Source organism: Pan troglodytes, chromosome 5 (assembly GCF_028858775.2).
Source record: "Pan troglodytes isolate AG18354 chromosome 5, NHGRI_mPanTro3-v2.0_pri, whole genome shotgun sequence".
Lineage (NCBI taxonomy): Eukaryota > Metazoa > Chordata > Mammalia > Primates > Hominidae > Pan > Pan troglodytes.
This window is the reverse complement of record NC_072403.2, coordinates 174,628,931-174,651,745: the sequence shown is the minus strand read 5'-3', so window position 1 is coordinate 174,651,745 and position 22,815 is coordinate 174,628,931. Positions and strand designations below refer to the sequence as shown.

The 22,815-nt window shown below is 42.7% G+C and overlaps 1 protein-coding gene across 3 annotated transcripts in view; it reads left to right on the top strand.

Annotated features, from left to right (window-relative positions):
- Window positions 1-22,815, top strand: part of PRKN (parkin RBR E3 ubiquitin protein ligase) — a 1,411,643-nt gene that overhangs the window by 169,197 nt on the left and 1,219,631 nt on the right. Inside the window, exon 2 of one of the 3 annotated variants that reach the window (XM_054686973.2) lies at window positions 22,634-22,717. The exons of the other annotated variants lie outside the window; for them this stretch is intronic. The gene's annotated coding sequence lies outside the window, so the exon portion shown is untranslated. The remainder of the gene's footprint in view (window positions 1-22,633; window positions 22,718-22,815) is intronic. 3 annotated transcript variants of the gene reach the window in all.

The following is a 22,815-nucleotide window of genomic DNA, read 5'->3' as shown; positions in this document are numbered from 1 at the left end:
CCAGGCCAACATGGCGAAACCTCATCTCTACTAAAAATACAAAAATTAGCTGGGTGTGATGGCGGGCGCCTGATAATCCCAGCTACTCGGGAGGCTGAGGCATAAGAATTACTTGAACCTGGGAGGTGGAGGTTGTAGTGAGATCATGCCACTGCATTCCAGCCTGGGAGACAGAGCAAGACTCTATCTCAAAAAAACAAACAAACAGAAAACAGAAAACAAAAAACACCACCATCATTCAGTGCCTTTTATGGTCAACGCCTGAAGAGCTGGTGCTGATTACAGATTGGGGTTCAGGGCAAGACCACGTGGGCACACCCAGTGAGGCCACAGCAAAGTGCCCTGGGGGGAATGGTGTTGGGACCAGGCTCAGGGAAGCTGGTGGCATGAGGAAGGACTCTGGCCTCTGACTCCAGCATGTTTGTTCGACTACCAAGCAGCAATGACTGTGGGGTGGTGTATTATAACAGCTGGCCCAGCCAGAATACAGGGGATTAAGTGTGGCAGTTCATAGCATTTATTATGAATTTGAAAGGCCTTCAGAAGTCTTCCAAACTGGAGCCTTATTGGAGATGTTCACGTTGGGCAAAAGGAATTGTTCAGCTTTCTGTTGTCCTGGCTTCTGTGCTGGCAACATCGGGGTTTCCTGAGTATGGGTATGACAAGTAACACTTGTCATAAGGTAAGAGGTGGTGCCTTTCTGTACAATATTGCTTGGATATAAAAGATACACATCTACTTGTTTAAATGTATTATCTTTTATCTGCTTTATTTCATCAAATGGGGCAGGTGCTCAGTTTCCTTTGTCTGATATCCTGTGAAGGTAGGATCAGGAGAATGACTCATGCCCTGTGCTGCCTTGCCCTCTGCTGGGCTGGCTCGAGTCCTCAGGTTCCCTCACAGATGCAATTCCTGATAATAATCACTTGCATTCTCCTGTTCTAAGCTACAGCTTCCTTTTCTTTTTTTTTTTTTTTTTTTTTTTTGAGATGGAGTCTCGCTCTGTCACCTGGTTGGAGTGCAGTGGTGCAATCTCGGCTCACAGCAACCTCCGCTTCCCGGGTTCAGGCGATTCTCCTGCCTCAGCCTCCTGAGTAGCTGGGACTACAGGTGCATGCCACTGCATCCGGTTAATTTTTGTATTTTTAGTAGAGATGGGGTTTTACTGTGTTGGTTAGGGTGATCTCGATCTCCGGATTCCGTGATCCACCCGCCTCAGCCTCCCAAAGTGCTGGGATTACAGGTGTGAGCCACTGTGCCCGGCATTAGCTACAGTTTCAACGTGATGCACTAGAGGGGAAAAAAAAAGAAGGCGTCTGCCAAACTGACACACACACACACACACACACACACACACACACAAAAGCTGAGTAGTTACTGCTTGGTTTCTTCTGCCCGCCTTCAGTTGCCTCTGATCAAAGCTGTTCTCAACTTGGGTTTCCAGAACATTTCGCAGAGAGCTTACAATGGTAAATAACTTCTTGTGCAACAGGTTTGAGATTTTTTCCGAGTTATAATATGTCTTACTCACCTGTTTCTGCATGACAAATAGTGACAAACTTACAGGCTGCACACAGTACGCTTGTATTGCCTGTTTCTGCAGCAGGAGATCAGGCCCAGCTAGCTGCCTCCCTGCTTTCAGGGTCTGCTCTAAGCTACCATTTCCTTCTCACTCAATCAAGTTATGTTCTCCAACGTTTCCTCACTTTTTTTTTTTTTTTTTTTTGAGATGGAGTTTCGCTCTTGTTGCCCAGGCTGGAGCCATTTCGGCTCACCGCAACCTCCACCTCCCAGGTTCAAGTGATTCTCCTGCCTCACCTTCCCAAGTAACTGGGATTACAGGCATACACCACCACACCCAGCTAATTTTTGTATTTTTAGTAGAGACTGGGTTTTATCATGTTGGCCAGGCTGGCCTCAAGCTTCTGACCTCAGGTGATCCACCTGCCTCGGCCTCCCAAAGTGCTGGGATTACAGCCGTGAGCCACCGGCCTTGAACTCATTCTTTAGGAACTTTAATTATGAAATGTCAATGGAATAATATTTATAGATGAAACTTAAATTTTTTATTTTTTTTTTGTATTTTTTCACACAGTGTAACCCTGACATCATTTATTGAAAAATGACATATCTTGAGTGTATTTAAAAACCAAGAGGGTGAGTTATCTCAGCAACAGTGTTTTTGTTAAATGTAGTTGATACCTATTACTGATGAAAAGCAATAGAAAAGAAAGCTTCTATTTGGGTAATGTTTTAAGTTTTTCTTTACCCAATGGATTAGTGTAATTTGCTCTCTCATTTTCATTAATTTTATTGATGACTGAAATTGCTCATTACTCAAAAAGCTGGAATTTTTTTAACTTTTAAATTTGGCATCCTAGTAAAATCTTGGTTCAAAGAATATTTTACTGGTTGGGTTAGAAATGAATCCATTTTGTTTAATATACTTTGAAATACTATTATCATGATTGTTAACATCTATTATATTACTCTAGACATGATTTTAAATTCCTCCTTACATATATTCCTCTTTGTATAAATGCCTCCATATATAATATCTATAGCCATTATTGACTTTTGCCAGTCATTTACCATGTGTTTGCATTGGGGTATCACATACTGACCTGTGCACCAACCTATGGGCCCTTCCTACTTGGTTTTTTGTTGCATGTGGCTGAAAAGTCTGTTAGAAGCATAGTCCATTGCATATAAAAGGAGCTGAATAAGTGACTTTTGAGTTAGATATATAATAGGTTTAGCACAAAATTCCTCCTTTCTATAAAGCCCCCCAAATAAGTATATTTCATCATTTTTCTTGATAGTTGATACACTCTGCTTTTGGAATTTTTCCCACAATCACAAACTCCATTGTTAAATTCTCAGTCTCATTTTAGAACATTTCTGTGGTGACCTGGCCCTGGCTGGGTCTTTCGCCTTCTCTGGAGGCCGTCCCAAGGTACGCGTGGCTCCGGCAAGGCCATGAGATGCTTTCTTCTCAACACCAGCCAAGCCGCCATTCCCATCACTCTAGTAAAAGCCCGTGATCTTCATGCCATTGCGCTGCGCTGTGCTCCCTCCACCCCGTGTTGCCACTGTCATCTGTTAACCTCCTGCCCCCCACCAACTCTCTGAGGATGTTTATCTGTCCTGTCCGCCACCCCCGGTTCTCCAAATTCTGTCTGTTTTCTTTTCTTTTTTATTTATTTATTTATTTATTTATTTATTTATTTATTTAGAGATGGAGTTTTGCTCTTGCTGCCCAGGCTGGAATGCAATGGGGCGATCTTGGCTCACTGCAACCTCTGCCTCCTGAGTTCAAGTGGTTCTCCTGCCTCAGCCTCCCAAGTAGCTGGGATTACAGGCATTACCACCACGCCCGGCTAATTTTGTATTTTTAGTAGAAATGGGGTTTCTCGATGTTGGTCAGGCTGGTCATGAACTCCCAACCTCAGGTGATCTGCCCGCTTCAGCCTCCCAAAGTGCTGGGATTACAGGCGTGAGCCACTGCGCCCGGCCATTCTGTCCGTTTTCTTGGCAACTCATTATTTACGTGAATGGTCCCCTCAGTATCCTGTATCTTCATTCATTGATCTGCTCATCTTCAGTGACATTTTCTTCTACTCTATTCTCATCGAACACTCTCAGTGTAACAGAGTCGAACTAAATGTTACTTCACCTCCAAAATAACAAAATGAAGCATTCGCGTCTCCAGCGACAGCTGCGGTGCTTGCAGAGCCCTTGCTGTGTTAACCTCCACGGGAGTCCCTCGCCGCTTTCTCTCCTTCCCCAGCCCTCCTGCCATGACTCCTGTCTTTATGCACCTGAGATTCCAAAGTTCATCATTTCACTCATGTTCTTTCAGCTGCCTTTTCCCCACTCACTTTTACTTTTTTTTTTTTTTTTTTTGAGATGGATTCTTGCTCTGTTGCCCATACTGGAGTACAGTGATGCAATCTCGTCTCACTGCAACCTCCGCCTCCAAGTTCAAGAGATTCTCCTGCCTCAGCCTTCTGAGTAGCTGAGATTACAGGTGCCCACCACCACGCCCAGTTACCCACACGCTTTTTATTGCACTTCCTGAGCAAATGCATAGCTTTAAATGACTGTGGTGGTCTGTGTTTTATTTTCTTTCCCTTGAAGCTTTAGGGTTTTTTTTTTTTTTTTTTGGTAGTAAACATTTGGGTAAACCGAGGACACTGTAAGTTCACATCAGCAGACGGCTCTTCCCTCCTTGTCAGTACCCGGCTTCCTGAGGTGTGAGCTCCCACTCTCTACAGCACCCCACTCTATACCTGTCCCTTGCTTCCAATAAGACCTCCCACTCCTCCCACCCTCCCCTGCCTCTTTCTTTCCGGCTGCTCACTTTGCCTTACACGTTACTGCAATTTCAGAAGGTGACACCAAGAGCACTCACCTTCTTGTCTTCCGTTTCTTGAGAAAAAGCGTCCTTTCTCCTCTTAGATGCAAAGGCCTCCACTTGTGCTGGACGCCCACCTCTGCCTCATCAAAGAGGTTGTTCCTTTGGCTGGTCCCCTCTCTCCTTTATTGTCTTCTCTCATTTCCCTAATGCACATCGTGTTCTAAGAGCGTCTGCCTCTTAAAGAACTTACCTGGACCCCACTCACTTCACTTCTTGCCCCATTTTCCCTTCCCATTTAATCTTTTCTCCCCTGAGACAGCATCACCAACAGCTTTGGGCAATGCCAAGCCCAGTTAGATGCTCCTCTCGTTTGTTCTTACGCAGCCTCTCTCCAGCACTGGGCACTGTGGACCACCCCCTCTGGTTGAAACTCTGCTTTCGTGGCTTCTGAGACCTGGTTTTCCTCCTACATCTATGATTCTTTCTGCTTAGCGTTTTGAGCCTTTTCTGGCTTGAACCTGAACAACTTCTGAAGGTTGAAGGTCCTCAGAGCTTGGCCCCATGTCCTCTCTATCTTCTCCTTGAGTTATATTCCCATGGCTTTAGAAACCATCTATATGCTAATGACTCCCAAATTTATATCTCCAGCTCAGCTCTCCTCTCAGCACTCCCGTCTCATTTATCCAAATTACTTACCTGACAACTCCACGCAGATGTTTCTCAAACATCTGAAATGTAATATGTTCAAGACTAAACTCTTGCTTTTTTTCATGGAAACTTATTTCTCCATGAATCTTCTCCATCTCAGTGAATGACACCTCATTCCACATAATTGCCGAAGTAAAAAGACTTGATGGATTTTGATTCTGCACCTCCCACGCTTCCACATCCAGTCCATCCACAGAAATGGTTGATATACCTCCAGAGTACATCTTCCATTGCCACCGCGATAACCCGCCGGCACCTTGCTTTGTCTCTCGCCACACACGCTCATACAGTGTTCAAGGTACTCTAATTAAAACGTAGATCGGTCCCTTCACTTTCCTGCTAAGACCCCGTTTTTTCCCCCTACATTGCACTTAGCACTTTAAGTCACTCTCCTGACCAGTATAGCCATGACTGGCCTGGTCTCTGTCTTTGCTGTCCGACTCACACCTATGGCCACCAACGCCTAGTCACCTGATTTTCCATTTGTGCAACAAGCCGGATTTGTGTACTTTGTTCACAGTGTTCCCTTTGTTTGGAATGTGTTTTCCTTCTCTCTTCTCATGGCTGTGTTCTTTTTATTCAAGTTTCTATCTAAATCTCATCTCTAATTTATTTCTCCAACCATTTTTTCTAGGTAGGATACCTAGTTATTCTTGACCACAGTATCAGTTTTATTTCCTCCCTAGCATTTTGTATTTTATAGTGAACACGTTGTATGTTTGCTTCTGTATTACCTGTGTCTTCCACTAGACTCCAAGTCTCATCATCACACACTGACTGCTGAGCACATAGTAGGGATTAATAATTGTTAATGAATGAATAACTTGATCTGTCAATCTCCAAAACAAGTGAAATATTCAAGGATTGTGGAGGACAAGAGAAGAAATGGTCTGTTTCTTCAAGTAGCTCACAAATACATGTTACAACGACGAGGCCGGAGCTTCTGTATGAACTTACTCTGCCCTCAACGGAAACCAAACCATCTTCTGGGTGGTTCTTACACAGGTTTCTTTGCTTTATAAAAACTCAACCATGTACTTAGGAGTTGTGTATGTTTTTATATATGGTTGCACCTCAATAAAACGGCATATCCAAAAGAAAAAGGAAAAGGAAAAAATGCTAAGAAGTACTTGCCTAATTTTCTGCAACAAGACTTTATTTTTATAATCAGGAAGACTGACAACAATTCTCTAAGAACAAAAGAAATCTCTGAATAACTGTATATTTAGAGAAAAGGAGTTATTCTCATTCTTTGTTTGTGATATTCTTTTGTAGCTCTTATTTTGTAAGTTTATAACACTTTAACGAACCTCCTTAAATTCCATTTAACTTGTTATGGACTGGAAATTGGGTATAGTTTTCAGACCTTGGTCTGGTGGGTGAGATTTATACCTGGTGGAATTAGTACATAGTTTTGGGATTTGTATGCCCAAGTGCGTGTTCTTTATCAAATTTGCTACTTGGGCTGTTTCACTGGCAGACCTGTTAATAGAATCTTGTTTGTATGTGTGTCTCACAGACTACTTTGAAGTGAGGAATATTCACGCAGGCCTATTACAAGCATCAGATCACTAGATCACTAAGAGAGATGATAAGAAGGGTCTTGAAATTACATACAGAAGAGAATTTGCTGTTATGCTTAGTCATACATACATTCTCTCAGTTTCAATCCTAGAGATCTGTCAGGTGGGTATGCGTAGGATATGAGCAGCCACCAGCCAGCCAGATGCCTCCTGGCAATAGTCTTCTCACCAGGACCTGAAGTCAATGTCATTACCTCACACGCCACTCCAGTGGGCTGCGTGACATGGCACCGTCGCAGCATGACACACAGGGAAGTGTTTCTAGTTTCTAGAACATTTCTGAAACCCACATCTTCCTTCTACATCTTTGTAAGAACTTAAATATGGTGTGATGTTATTGCACATCCACCAGAGACTTGACGCTTTCTGTTTAAAACCTAACATATGCTTAGATGTTAATAAAATAGACTCTAGAACCAACTCCTCTGAAATGGGCCTGTAACAGATGCTGTACTGCTCAGAAACTTTACCAAGTAGCTGTGGAGCCCAGCCTCGCCTGGTGACTTACATACCCCTAGGAGAGTCTTTAACCAAAGACTGACAAGGATGGGGGTGTTTACTTCAGCCCCTCCTTCTCCCACCCCTCATCATCTGCCCATCCCCCAAACGGGGCAACTCTGAGAAGTGTCTCTAGAGTTCTCTTGTAGCAATGAGCCAAAATAACCCTTCGTAAGAATTTACCTAATGACACACCCTTGTTGGGCTTCCTTCCTTTCCCTGTCTAGCCCCCAGACCCTCTATTTATTTCTCCCTTGGGACAGCCCTTACTAATAATTCACTTCCACTTAGGGTCTGCTTCTAGGAAATCCTACCTAAGACAGGCTTCATTCCACCTAAAGGCCGAAGTTACTGTGATGTTTTACAATCCTTGACTTTTAGCTACGTACTCGTTATTATTATCATTCTTATTTTATCCTTTACACTACCTTGATTGCTGGAGTAACCTTAACCTGTCTGCACATAGATCTTTATTTTCTATTGTGAAGGTGATATTATTAGGAACCACCAACTGAAATTTTACCACCTCTATAAAACACCAGACAAACGGTGAGACATATTTAGCTTCATCATCCACTGTGTGGCTTTTTCTTTTTGTTTTACATTAATCCCTATTAAAGAGATTATTGGCTGGGTGCGGTGGCTCACGCCTGCAATCCCAGCAGTTTGGGAGGCCGAGGCAGATGATCACCTGAGGGCAGGAGTTCGAGACAGCCTGGCCAAGATGGTGAAACCTCGTCTCTACTAAAAGTACAAAAATTAGCCGGGCGTGGTGGCATATGCCTGTAGTCCCAGCTACTTGGGAGGCTGAAGGCAGGAGAATCACTTGAACCCAGGAGGCAGTGTTGCAGTGAGTCGAGATTGCACCACTGCACTTCAACCTGGGCCACAGAGCAAGACTCGGTCAAAAAAAAAAAAAAAAAAATTATCGCATTCTATTACTATTAGTTTTGTCCTTCTACCTCCCCTGCTAGGCTGTTATCTACTCAATGGTAGGGCTCTGATTTTATCCGTCTTTGCAAACGTGTGTAGAAACTAATCACTAATAATAAAAGTTAAGTAAATAAATTCAAAATTCTAGAAGCACATCAGTTTGTCCAGAGATAACATGTCGAGGGTGCTGTTGACATAATTTCTATAATGTCTGAGAAATGATAACCAATAGCAGGACTACCAAGCATTTTTCTGTTTCTCAAAACAAACTTCATAGAAACCTGTGTTTTAGTCAGTTTGGGCTTCTGTAACAAATTACCATAGACGGCTTATAAACAGCAGAACTGTATTTCTCACACTGCTGGAGGCTGGAAGTCAGGTGTCCGCAAGTTCTGGGTTTGAAGGAGGGCCCTCTTCTGGGTTGAAGATGGCCGTCTTCTGGGGGTGTCCTCACACTGAGGAAGGAGGCAGAGCTAGCTTCTGGGATCTCTAATCCCACTCATGAGGGTTCTACCCTTGTGCCCTAATAACCCTCCGAATGCCCTACCTCCTAACACCATCACCTTGGGGGGCAGGATTTCAACATATAAATTTGAGGGGAAGATTGAGTCCATAACAGCCTCAGATGGAATGATATGATGGGAAATCCCTTTATCTCAAAGGACCAGGAATTCCCACCTCCTGTGGAGGACACCCTTTACCTTCCTTAGTCAGCAGGAAGATAAGGGGAGTGAGCGGACCAGTGAAAAAAGCACCTGAGAGTTATTTACCCAATGCCATTTCTAAAATGTCACGTTATTTAACTTGAGATGATTGCCACAGGAAATAACCCATGAAATAGCTCTTGGTCTTTTTGAAATTTTGTGTCATTATTAGACTTGTTCATCGAGAAATTTGCACCTGAGCTCATTACAGCTCAAGCTCAAATGGCTTTCAAATGAAAATGTCTTTTAGCTTAAATAGGAAGGATAGCCATCCTTCCAAAGGAAATGGACAATTGTATTAATGTCTCTTTGGTTTGTATTACAATCCATCTAACTAGTATTTACAAACGAAATGAAGCATTATTTGAATGTCAGTGGTTTCTAGAGAGATAAATGGGATTATGTGCTTAATTAGGAGAATTCCTGTTCCTGGGTCCAGATTTAAGACTGATCTTTGCGTTTGATGTTGAGGCGTGATTTTCTCTCAGGAAATATAGGCAGAAACCTAAGTATGCATTCACATTTTTCTGAATGTTTAAAAAACTATCAGAGGACCAGGCACGGTGGCTCACGCCTGTAATTTCAGCGCTTTGGGAGGCTGAGGCAGGCGGATCATGAGGTCAAGAGATTGAGATCATCCTGGCCAACATGGTGAAACCCATCTCTACTAAAAATACAAAAATTAGCTGGGCGTAGTGGCATGCACCTGTAGTCCTAGCTACTCAGGAGGCTGAGGCAGGAGAATCACTTGAACCCAGGAGGTGGAGGTTGCAGTGAGCCAAAATTGCGCCACTGCACACGAGCCTGGTGACAGAGCGAGACTCCATCTCAACAACAACAAAAACAAAAACAAAAAACTCAGAGAGGAAGTAGGGGCCACCTTCCAGTGTCAGGAGGGAGGTTAATGGTGTCTCGATCCCTGCTGACTTTGTGTCCTTGGCACAGCCTAATGAGGAATAGTGGGAGACCAGTGGATGTGAGGTTCAAGGCAACTTCTTATTGGATCTTGGCCCTGTTAATAACTGTGGGCCAGGCACGGTGGCTCATGCCTATAATCCCAGCAGTTTGGGAGGCTAAAGTGGATGTATCTCCTGAGGTCAGGAGTTCAAGACCACCCTGGCCAACATGTTGAAACCCCCGTCTCTACTAAAAATACAAAAATTAGCCCAATGTGGTGGTGCGTGCCTGTAATCCCAGCTACTTGGGAGGCTGAGGCAGGAGAATTGCCTGAACCCAAGAGGCAGAGGTTGCAGTGAGCTGAGATTGCGCCATTGCACTCCAGCCTGGGCAACAAGAGCGAAACTCCTTCTCAAAAAATAATATAATAATAATAACTAACTGTGACATTGGGAGCGCTGCTTAATTTATCTGGGCTTCATTTATCTCCTCTATTAAGTGGGAGAAAGAATTGCTGCCTACTTCAATTGACGGGTTTTTGTAAATATCCAATTAGGTAAAAGTTCTGAAAGTCCTTTGAAATAAATAATACAAAGAACTATACGGATGTAAAATATTGTTATTTTCAACTTTGATAAAATTTGGCTGTAACATGAGAAACAAGACTTAGTAAATCTTGCCGTGCCCTCAGTAAATGCTGCTAGTGTAACTAATTTTGTACGTGACATATGGATGATAAACGAAGAGAGGATTTATTATGGTTTTGTTGTAGTTTGTTTTGTTCTTCTGGTTTATTCTAGTTCTTGGAAGTAGATGGGGAAAAATTCTGTAGTGATGTGTACCAGAAACATAATAGGCAAGACTCATTAAACCAGAAAGTTCCTGACTGGATCTGGCGTCTGGGAAATTCAGCATATGCTACCAGTTGAATGTTGTGATTGGCATATGTTTGGCATTTGTCATATGGAGACACCTGAAGCTCTAAGCAATAGTAGAATAGCAAGCCCCTTGGTGGAAACAAATGAAAAATGTTTCATTATTAACCCAGGGAAATAAACCTCTGATAAAACCTATGAATAATGCAAATAAAGGTATGTGAGAAAAAAAGTCAGAATCAAGGGAAAAGTGCTGTTTTCCTGATGAGTGCCTTGGTTGTTTGGTGATGGTTGTTTCAGTCTGACACACTGACTGTCTTTCAATTAGGCGTGTATTTTGCTTCTGTTAGATGAAAGGAGACATCGAGTTAATGTAAGAAATAGTGTGTTTTGGGCCAGGCGCGGTGGCTCACGCCTGTAATCCCAGTATTTTGGGAGGCCGAGGAGGGTGGATCACCTGAGGTCAGGAGTTCGAGACCATCCTGGCCAGCATGGTGAAACCCCATCTCTACTAAAAATACAAAAATTAGCCGGGCGTGGTGGCACACTCCTGTAATCCCAGCTGCTTGGGAAGCTGAGGCAGGAGAATAGCTTGAACCCAAGAAGGGGAGGTTGCAGTGAGCCGAGATCGCACCAGGGTGACAAGAGTGAAACTCAGTCTTAAAAAAAAAAAAAAAAGTTTGTTTCAAATGGCTAAATTTTCCTTGGTCAAATAACAAGATCAAAACTGCACACCGACCTGGTGCTGTAGCTCATGCCTGTAATCCCAGCACTTTGGGAGACCGAGGCAGGTGGATCACTTGAGGTCAAGAGTTTGAGACCAGCCTGGCCAACATGGTAAAACCCTGTCTCTACTAAAAATACAAATTTAGCTGGGCCTGGTGGCGCACGCCTATAATGTCAGGTACTTGGGAGACTGGGGCAGGAGCATCGCTTGAACCCAGGAAACAGAGGGTGCAGTGAGCTGAGATCACGCCACTGCACTCCAGCCTGGGCAACAGAGTGAGACTCTGTCTCAAAAAAAAAACAAAAAAACAACTGCATACACTTTTACATGGTAATTGCTTTTGGCTCAAATTTAACTTTTATAACTTAAGAAATTAAGATAACTGAATAACCATTGCTTCTTGTGTGCCATAGAAGATATACTGATAGAATGAACAGTGTAGACTCTTAAATTCTATTGAAACTTCTTACCTCTAGGAACAACCCTGAACTAAGTCACCTGTTACATATCCTAAATTCTTCAGTCTTGAAGCACCATATTCATTTGCTAATTGCCCACATCTTTTGTTCCCCCAATTACCAATTCGGAGGAGAAAATTTTTAGACTTATTTTCTCTATTAATTTTTCCTTTGTTAGATTATAATTATCAAACATGTTTAAAAGTTGAAGAGAACAAAGTGATATAATCTGTGATTAATTCAAACTTAATTATTTTAGTGTCATCTGACATTAATTTCCTCAGAGTAATAAATGTTATATAATTTTTTAAAAATACTATTAGAATACCATTAACATAATTATAACTTGAAATGTTTTCCTCATATATAAGGAAGGTGAATATGACCGCTGTATCAAGCATGCTTAAAATTTAAATAACCAAATGCCTGATGGGAATTGGGCAAATTATATGTAGCCATGGCTGCTCTGGCAGGCAACTTACTTGCACCACCTAAAATCCTGGTATGTTTTATTTGCCTTTTCCGGGAAGTGGAGCAAATTTCTGTGTAATTCTAGCAGTTCACAGAAATCAAGACTGGTATCTCTTCTTGACAACTTAAGCCTGATACTGGATGGAATACCAGGACAATTCAGATATTTTTAAAATTTTTTTATTTTTATTTTCTCAGACGGAGTCTCACTCTGTTGCCCAGGCTGGAGTGCAGTGGCGTGATCTTGGCTCACTGCAACCTCCGCCTCCTGGGTTCAAGTGATTTTCCTGCCTCAGCCTCCCAAGTAGCTGGGATTACAGGCTCCCACCTCTATACCCAGCTAATTTTTTTTGTATTTTTAGTAGAGACAGGGTTTCACCATGTTGGCCAAGCTGGTCTCCAACTCCTGACCTCACGATTCGTCCACCTCAGCCTCCCAAAGTGCTGGGATTACAGGTGTGAGCCACCATGCCCAGCTGACAATTCCGATTTTAAAATGAATTTGAGGCCGGGCGCAGTGGCTCACACCTGTAATCCCAGCGCTTTGGGAGGCTGAGGTGGGTGGATCACCTGAGGTCAGGAGTTAGAGACCAGCCTGGCCAACCTGGTGAAAACCCGTCTATACTAAAAATACAAAAATATCCAGGTGTGATGGCACATGCCTGTAATCCCAGCTACTCAGGAGGCCGAGGCAGGAGAATGGCTTCAACCCGGGAGGCGGAGGTTGCCGTGAGTCAAGATCGCGCCACTGCTCTCCAGCTTGGGTGACAGAGCGAGACTCTGTCTCAAAAAAAAAAAAAAAAAAAAAGAAAATCAACAATAAAGTAAATAAAAAATAAAATAAATGTGAGATCGCATAGGAGAGAACATTCTGTGCATACATTTAAAGTGAGAAGATAAAAATGCAAGATCACTGATTATCTGGCAAAGTAAATAAATGACACTGAGATGGATGAAATTTTAATACCTACAACTGCTTCTGTGGTCACTAAAAGTCTGCAACGTCAAATAAAGCTTTTCTAGTCTCCTGTGCTGTATAATTAACTTTCATTGTCACTTAAATAACATAAACATCCCTTTTTCCTGGCTGCCCCCTCACATGACTTAGAATCTCTATTTAATTCTGTGCTATGAGCATTCCTCTGTTTCTGTATAACATGATTTTGCAGCCAGGTTTGCTCGTGTGGGAGTGCTAGAGACTATTAGACTCAGTGCAGTGATGTTACCTGGCATCTCTGTGTGTCCTCAGGGTTGTGTTATTTTATGAGCATCTTATATGGTTATGTATCCATTCTGTACTGCCTATTTTATATGCATCTATGTATTTATCCATGCAACAAAAGTTTTCCTTGGTCAGTTTCTTCTCAACATTTTTGTCCATGATCCTCATAAAGTCATACCACATTCATAGAAGGTACAAATCCGAAAAGGAGAGCTAGTAGAGTACAAGAGATAACAGAAGCAAAAATGAAATGATTGCAATAAGCTGCAAGAAGAATTCTGATTTTGCTAAACCAAAATTGGACTTACCCGGGATGAAAGTAAAGGTTTCATAGTCAGAAACCTTTCATAGGGTCCAGGGCCTAGGACGGCTCTCTTCTCATTGGCCCCTTTGCTGGGCCTGCACCTTGCCATGTTTTTTTGTTTGTTTAGCTTTCCAAAACATGATTGTATGCAATAACAGGATTGAGGCTATCTATTGGCCTGGGCAGGAGTTAAGATGATGAAAGCTCTAGGACTCAGGGTTGACCACAAGCTCAGGGTCAGCCAGTGGTATGAAGTACAGGTATAATAATGGTCTTAGGCTGAGTTACTTAAAGTGTGACAGGGTCCGAATAATTACAAATATTACAGAACTCTCTCCTCCTCTACCTGATAAGGAGAGCTGGTTTGGGGGAAGGTCCTTTTGTTTTGCCGAGCTGACTGGCTGATTGGGGAGGCAAGGAACTTAGAACACACTTATACAAATTTAGAATAAAGGCTACCTGGGTTTAGGATTGGGCTGGGAAGAGGAGATTCCTGAAGAGATGAAACAGAGGCTGAGGGAGGGCCTTGGAGGGAAAAAAGGGAGGAGGAAAGATGTGAGCAGCTGCTGTGAGGGGTGGAACTGGGAGGAGAAGTGGGCGGGAATTTTCTGCCGATGTGACTGCTCTGGTCCAAGGCGCTAAGATTAGCCAAGAAGCCTGGGATTATCAAGGTGAGTTTTCTAGATTAGCCTATGTAATAGTCCAATCATATTCTTGGCTTAATATGTCAATCTCAATTTTTGTCCCTGGTCCTGGCATTAAAGGAGACGGAAAAACTAGAGTTTTCCCAGCAGAGTTTCCTCTGTGGATACTGTGTTGTTCGGAAATTGTGATCAGAGGGACTTCTGACTGAAGTGGACATGTTTAATTTAGAGAAAGAAAGACCAGCGGACACCAGCTGACTGTCTTCAGTTATTAGCGGCACTATCACTAGGAAAGAGGAGTCAGTTTGCGCAGTGTTGCCTCAGAGAAGCAGTCCTGGGGGGAGTCGACCATTGGGTCAGTAGGAGGAAGAACCCTCAGAGGGGCTGGAGGTGTCCATCAGTGGTTAGGGCACTCGGCGGAGCAGTGAGCCCCCCGCTACAGAAGCCCAAGCCCAACTGAGATGACCCTCTACCCTCTGTTGGGGGTTTGCGCGAGTGCTGTGCTCTGTGCCCCGGGTGGAGGTGGAGGTGACGGTCCGTGTTTGCTTCCAAGTCAGTAGGGAAGGAATTAGTACCCATGCATTGCACTTATTTTCTCACTTACATTTCTGAGAGACATAATGTTCTCTATGAATGAAGGTTTGAGGGCTCAGGCCTATTAAGTCATTTGCTATTCAGTGGTCAAATGATTTGAGCCCCAGATCTGTTGTGCTCCAAAACTAGTGTTCCTCATGCATCACGCTGTCTCTGATAATTAACCAGCATCTCAATATTAAGCTCTCTTGTGGAAATGCCGTGTGTAAAACATTTATGGCAAGTATGTTTCTTATAGATTTAAGGAGCAGTATATTTTAGTGGTTAAGACATGGGTGTTGGATTAATCAGACATATGTTAGAGTCTCAATTCTGCCTGTTAATAGCCCTGTGACTCTTGGGCAAGTAACATCTCTGGGCTTTGGTTAACCCATACAGTAGTTACCTCACAGGGCTATTTTAGGGTTAAATAAAATAATGTAGAGAGAATGCACCTGATGTCAATGGTTTTCATTGCTGCAATATTTAATACCTATCTAGACATCAAAGGAAAAGAGATGAAATACTAAGTAATATCCCTAAAAGAAGCACTTGAACTGAAAATATTTAGGATCATTGAACTACTACTTTGCACCTGTAATCCCTATCATCTGAATTCTCTTACCTTCTGCAACCTGGGAACTTGGGTATCTGTAATATCACTTCTGCAGGCAATATTTGACTTGACCTTCACCTTAACAAACTCACCAAACACAACAGCCTTGCGTTTTAGTCAACCCAAGGGCACAGGAATCATTAGTCAAATCAATGACCAGGATAGTCATAGGATGCCCATACTCATAGAATTCAACCATTTGTCAGTTACAAGCCAATCACTGAATGTCAGCAAAGCTCAGCAGATATTGGGGCCAGACTCTCTTGCTAGACAAAAACTAAGTGGCTTAGTTTTTAACTCTTATATTTAGGGTATTCCTTCTTATCATCTCTCTCCTAGTTGTTTAACGCTAAACAGCTGCAAAATGATGGCTGCTTGTTGTAGAGGGCAGCTGACCAAAAATAAGGAAATAGAAGAGGGATGCCAAACTATCAGGGATTCAGAAATGTGTTTCTGAGAATGCTCTTTGGGCCACTCTCAGCTGAACTACCTGCAAACTAAGAAATCTTAATCCCTGGGCCTCAAACCTACCGAATCAGAAGTGCAGATTGAGAGGCCTGGGGATTTTCATTTTAACAGTCACCTTGGGTGATTGGCTTGTGTTTCTTCTGCAAGAACTCCCCAGGGCCATCCATCCCAGCAGCAGTAGAGTCCAGAGCCTAGGACGGCCCTCTTCTCGCTGGCCTCTTTGCTGGCCCCTGGCCCTGTGCCCCTGCCTTTGCCCTCCCTGTCTGGACGGCTCTCCCCAGTTATCTGCATGATGCATGCCTCAACTTTTAGGCCTTCCTGAAATGTCACCTTATCATGAGGCCTTCCTGATCACCCTATATGAAATGATGCACCACGCACTCATCACCATCCTAACAGATTGTGTGGCTTACTCAGCCTCATGTCTGTCTCCCCACATGAGGGCAAGGGTTTTGGCAGCTTTCTTCACCGTTTTACTGCTTGAGCCCAGAACAACCTCTGGCACCTAGGAGGGACTCCATGTTTGAAAACCCTAAGGAAGAATCAGGGAAGAGAGGCCTCCATTGTACAGGGAGTTGTGAAATTGATGTGAGGATTTCTGAAGACCTCTTTCTATTCTAATCCTACATTGCCCTTTCAACTTGGATTGTAATTTAAAAGTATTAAGATGTCAAAAATGGTGAAAAGTTTAGGCATGTAGACATCAGTGACTTTAGAGATTGCTTTCTATATAGTGAGAATGACACGTGACAGATACTTGGACAGATATGTCCAGAAATTCTAGGGTCTTTAGTATCATTTTTAATTTTTTTTTTTTTTTTTTTTTTTTTGAGCCAGAGTTTCACTCTTATCACCCAGGCTGGAGTGCAATGGCACAATCTCGGCTCACTGCAACCTCTGCCTCCCAGGTTCAAGTGATTCTTGTGCCTCAGCCTCCAGAGTAGCTGGGATTACAGGCACCCACCACCATGCCCAGCTAATTTTTATATTTTTAGTAGAGGCGGGGTTTAACCATGTTGGCCAGGCTGGTCTCGAATTCCTGACCTCAGGTGATCACCTGCCTCAGCCTCCCAGAGTGCTGGGCTTACGGGCATGAGCCACCACACCCAGCCAGTTAATATTCTCTTATAATTTTAACTTGGGGAAACTGAGTTGACTTATATTGTTTCAACTTTTGGCATCTTTTTCAGGATTGTATTCTGCCTACCTATATTATTGGGGTTGTAATAAACATTAATGGGATATTAGAATTTATTTAAATTCATGGCCGGGCATGGTGGCTTAGGAGGCTGAGGCAGGAAAATTGCTTGAACTCATGAGGCAGAGATTGCAGTGAGCCGACATCACACCATTGCACTTCAGCCTGGGTGACAGAGCAAGACTCTATCTCAAAAAATAAAAAATAAAATAAATTCAGCTGGGTGCAGTGGCTCACGCCTGTAATCCCAGCACTTTGGGAGGCCGAGGCAGGTGGATCACCTGAGGTCAGGAGTTCGAGAGCAGCTTGGCCAACCTGGTGAAACCCCGTATGTACTAAAAATACAAAAATTAGCTGGGCATGGTGGTGGGCGCCTATAATCCCAGCTACTCGGGAGGTTGAGGTAGGAGAATCACTTGAACCTGGAGGTTGCAGTGAGCTGAGATCAGGCCATTGCACTCTAGCCTGGGCGACAGAGGGAGACTCCATCTCAAAACAAAACAAAATAAAAGAAATTTGCAACAATTTTTTTTTTAGAAATAACTCTTTAGGTAGGTGGGAAATTATGACTGTGGTATTTCTGATATTTTGGGTTTAATTTACATCTTTTGCATGTGTCTTTATAATCTTTCACTGTTTAATTTGAGAGTTTACTAATCAGCATTAAATTTCGCATAGCTGCAAAATTCAGTGTCAGCAGCCCAGTATTTTCTCTACGTAGATGTGAATAGGGATTTTCTTCTGTTATTGGGGCACTATCAGGATCTAGTTCCTAAACAATTAAGCTGCGATTCAAGCGGCCTACATTTTTTTGTCTGATGTTTAATGCATTTCCATGAGACTCCTGGAATATGAGTGTAAAACAAAGGAATGTGTCCCTGGTATCCAGATAGTCGATGATGTAAATCCTCCAACTGATGCTGCTGATCTCTTAATATTTTTTCCTGTAGACAAAGAAGCTGTAGGTGCAATAGAGAGGAGAAAAAATGACAAGGACATTTGAAACTGAAATTAATCTTAGTATAGGAGAAATGGAAGGCAAATTGACATATCAGGGACATGAACAATTATGAAATATCGTTGGTCAGGTTTCCAAATGCTAATTTACCCATGTGTCTAATTTTCTTGATGAGATGAAAATTATAGCATCCCAATTTTCCTTTGAGAAATGTTTTTCTCCAGAAATATACAAATGTTATTTTGCAATTGTATTCCTATACATTCATTCTCGTTAATTAAAAAAAAAATCTTTACATGGAGAAAGACTCAATATAAATACATTTTACAGCTCTAGCCAAAGCCACAGTCTTAAGGTATTGTTCATTGTGTTAATATGTCCCCTGGTTTCTATCTTACTGATGCTCCTGTTTAGAATTAAGGCGATCCTTCTTCATGTGTCCTCACAGCCCTGCTGTAATTGACCTGGCAGGCCGCCACGTTGTGGGCCCCCACGGTAATCACTTGCAGAGGACATCCTGCCTCTCTAATTTGACTGACAGGACAAGCCCTGTTTTAAAATTGCTGTCATGTGCTTTTTATCAGTAAATAACACCCATGCTACCAAGCATGTGTACACTGAAATAGACAGCTGTGTCTTTTTAATGTGCCTTTTCCCCAGCAGAGGAAAGTGGCTGAAAACAACCAGAGCTTCATCTGGCTGTAAAGGTCCTTTCTGCTGACGACAGTGCTTTTTGAAATCTTTTCTCACCTCTTTACAAGAGAGCCATGTGCATACTCTGTAGATCGGTTGATCTCAAGTTAAATAGGCTGGCTTCCCACACGCGGTCGTTGCCTCAGAGATTCTGTCTGGATTTAATATTTTCAGCTATGAGAAAATACAAAAACATGGAATCAGTCTGGGCAGGACTGACTACTGGATGAATTTCTGCACCACATAGCACACCAAACTTTCTGCCACTTGTTTTTCATGAAGACATGTAATTTTAGTTTGATGAATAATGACGGTTTTTTAAGTTGTGTTGCCTTTAGGTATTTAGATACTTCTTTTCTTTTTTTTAATTTTATTTATTTATTTAGAGACAGAGTTTGGCTCTGTCACCCAGGCTGAAGTGCAATGACACAATCTCAGCTCAGTGCAACCTCCTCATCCCAGGTTCAAGCTATTCTCCTGCCTCAGTCTCCTGTGTAGCTGGGATTACAGGCCTGTGCCATCATGCCAGCTAATTTTTGTATTTTTAGTAGAGCAGGGTTTCACCATGTTGGCCAGGCTGGTCTGAAACTCCTGACCTCAAGTGATCCACCCGCCTTGGCCTCTCAAAGTGCTGAGATTACAGGCGTGAGCCACCGCACCCGGCGAGATATTTGGGTATTTCCAACTTTGACTTTTGAAATTATATTTTGCTCTTACATGAATTTTTGTGGAAGAGATATATTCAGTTGTGAAGATGACTATATTTATACCAGTATCAAAAGAAAACAATAATGTCGTAGCTGTCCACTGGGTGTTTGGGGTAATGTAGTCTAAGAAGAGAATCCACAAATGTAGACTTAAGAGAGAAGGCAAGCCCTGGAATAAATCCCACAATGAACCTGATGACTTGTGTTTTCACCAACACAAGTCTTCCTATAAATATTAAAGCATCCCACATACACATAAGTGACAAGGGCCATGGGAAGGGAACAGTTGACATGGAGATGGACACTGCTGGTGGAGAGAACAGGAGATGGGAAAGAGGAAACATCTACAGGAAGCTGATGTAGAAATAGGGACAGGACAAGATTGCGGGAGTCATCTATTTCACACATTCTGTCTGATTCTGTTTGCCTGCAATATAGGGTCCCAGAAAGGGGAACATGGAGACAGAAGTACAGAGACAGGGAGATCCCTGCCGGCAGATTGCCTTGGAGGAGGTGGCAGTGGGAAAGATGCGATCACACGTGCACTGTGGAGAGATCCCCCAGGCTGCAGGGAGGAAACTGTGGGCCTAAAGTGGGGAGACAGTTCAAGACCATTATGCCAGGTGACAGGGAACACGAAGAAGAAACAGGCATAAAATATAGGTGATGCGGAAACCCCTGGCAACTCACTGGGCCTGAGCAAAGAAGTGGGAACATGTGGTGATACTTGTCGGAAGCTTTAGGCTACGGAGTGAGGTGCTAGTGAGATGGCAGAGTATGCTCTGTAGGCATTTTGGGAAATATGGGATTGGATATAGGGTGGAAGGGAAAACAGAGAAATTTCCGTGTATTGATTAGCTACTGTGTGTCAGATATTTTGCTGTTTAATAGTTTTGAAAGCTCTGCAGGTGACTGTGATGTGCAGCCAGGGCTAGAAACTGCTGTCATCTCAGCCTTCTCTGTACCTAGTTCAGGCAACTGGAGTTTGAAGCCAGCCTTCTAAGCCTTCTCTGGGAGATTTATGAGAATCTTTTCGAAGTAAATTTTTAAAAGTTATAAAATATCTAATATAATTGTTAGAAAACTCTTTAAAAACGTACAATTGGTCAACAACCATCTATTTCTTAAACTTTGGTGTACATATATATGTATGCATATATGTATAGACTTACATATGTTACATGTGATTTGGAGAAAGAAATCAATGCATCTTTGCATGCTGTGTTATACTTCAGCTTTTCCTACAGCATCTTTGAAGTGCTGTAATTGAACATAGGCTTCAAAAAAATGTGTTTATTCATATTTCTTGCAGTTCTTTAAAAGTAAACTCATGACACTCCACATATGAATGTCATGGACCAAGCCGAGCTGGAGCTTTTCTGCTCAGGTAGCAGAGACCTTCATCATTAAGGAAACTCACTGACAGCAAGGCCTAGCCATAAAGAAGTTTGCCGGTATCACAGCATCGATGCAATGAGAGGAGTAGGTAGGTAGGTGAGGTAGCACAGTGGAATCCCTACAGACAAGCAGGGAAGATGGCTCGAAGGAGATGCAGCAAGAAACTTCACTTTCTCTACTGAGTTCCATGTGTTGTCTTTATTTTTTTTAAAGCAGGTGACCTTAATACATAACTCAGAGCTAAAATGACACCAGGTACCCAAAGGAACTGGAAACATTGTGAGTAGAAGATTATATTGGTCTGTGCAGAATACTTCCTTAGTCACAATGAAAGCACATTCTTTTGTTCTGGACCCTTAGAATAGAAAATAACACCTTCTGCTTGTTATTTTTATGCATCCAGAAACACAGATTTTCAACATCTTATAGTGAAGGCATTGCTGAGTGAAGTATAGCACACATGTTTTACAGTAGTTCATTATAGTTTGTTAGTAAAGCAGCATGACTGGAAATAGGCTGAAACCATTTTAGTGCAGGAGAACCACGGCTCTTTGGTTTGGCCTTAAGTTGTAAGCAGAAAGCTTTGGGAACAGTCCTACCATCTTCATGGAATAGTCAGATGTTGTACTTGTCATTGATGTTTTTGCTATAGTTTGATGTGTAAATAAGGTACTTAATTGTTGTTGGAGAGAGAAGTTTAGGAGATGGTTTTCAGTACATCAGACCAGTGCTGACCAGGCTCAGGCCAAATTCTTTTTTTTTTTTTTTTTTTTTTGAGGCAGGGTCTCATTCTGTCACCCAGGTTGGAGTGCAGTGGTGCGATCTTGGTTCATTGCAACCTCTGCCTCCCAGGCTCAAGCAATCCTCCTACTCAGTCTCCTGAGTAGCTGGGATTATAGGCATGTACCACCGTGCCCGGCTAATTTTTTCTATTTTTGGTAAAAAGGGAGTTTCTCCATGTTGCCCAGGCTGGTCTCAAACTCCTGAGCTCAAGAGATCTGCCCACCTCGGCCTCCCAAAGTGCTGGGATTACAGGCATGAGGCAGTGAGCCTGGTCCTCATGCCATATTTTAACTTTGATTCTGGAATGCTAGAGAAATATTATTATTTATGAATATGGATGATTGAGTGTGATAAATACAAAACAGTCATTTGATTTATATATATATATATATATATAGACACACACACACCATCTATTCATATATAGGAAATGGGTACTCTGAGAGACAGATGATCTTGCATGAGGTCATTATATATGTGTGTATTTTCAGGTATATATGTACATATATATGCATATATATGATGAAGAAAGACATTGGACAAAATATTAAGTATTATAATAGGAACCAGGGACTCTAAAAGTTATCTGAACTCAAACTGAGAACTGTCTAACAAGGCAGGACCAGGGCAGATGGGGAGACTGGAGTTTGCAGAAAGGTCCCAACCCATTAGGATTGGTAGTCCAGCCATCCCCTCTGAGCTGCAGAAAGACCGAGCAAGTGATAGCTTGGGGAACATGAACACAGCCAACTCCGACTGGCACTGCTGTGAAGGACTCTGGTGAGATATAGATCTTGGAGACCCTGGGCTTCCCTTTAGCCAGCACCTGTTAAGAGTTTTTTCTCATACCCCCAGGAAGAGGACTGGGGATGGAAGAGGACTGAGGAAGGAAGAGAACTGGGGAAGGAAGACTGGTCATTGAAGAAGTAGTGTTCTTAGGTAAGGATGCTTCTCCTCTGATGGGAAGGCAGGGGGTCAAGGCAGAGTTTAGAAATTGGGCCCTGCCTGGTAGCTGGCAGGAGTGCTCTCTGTCCTCA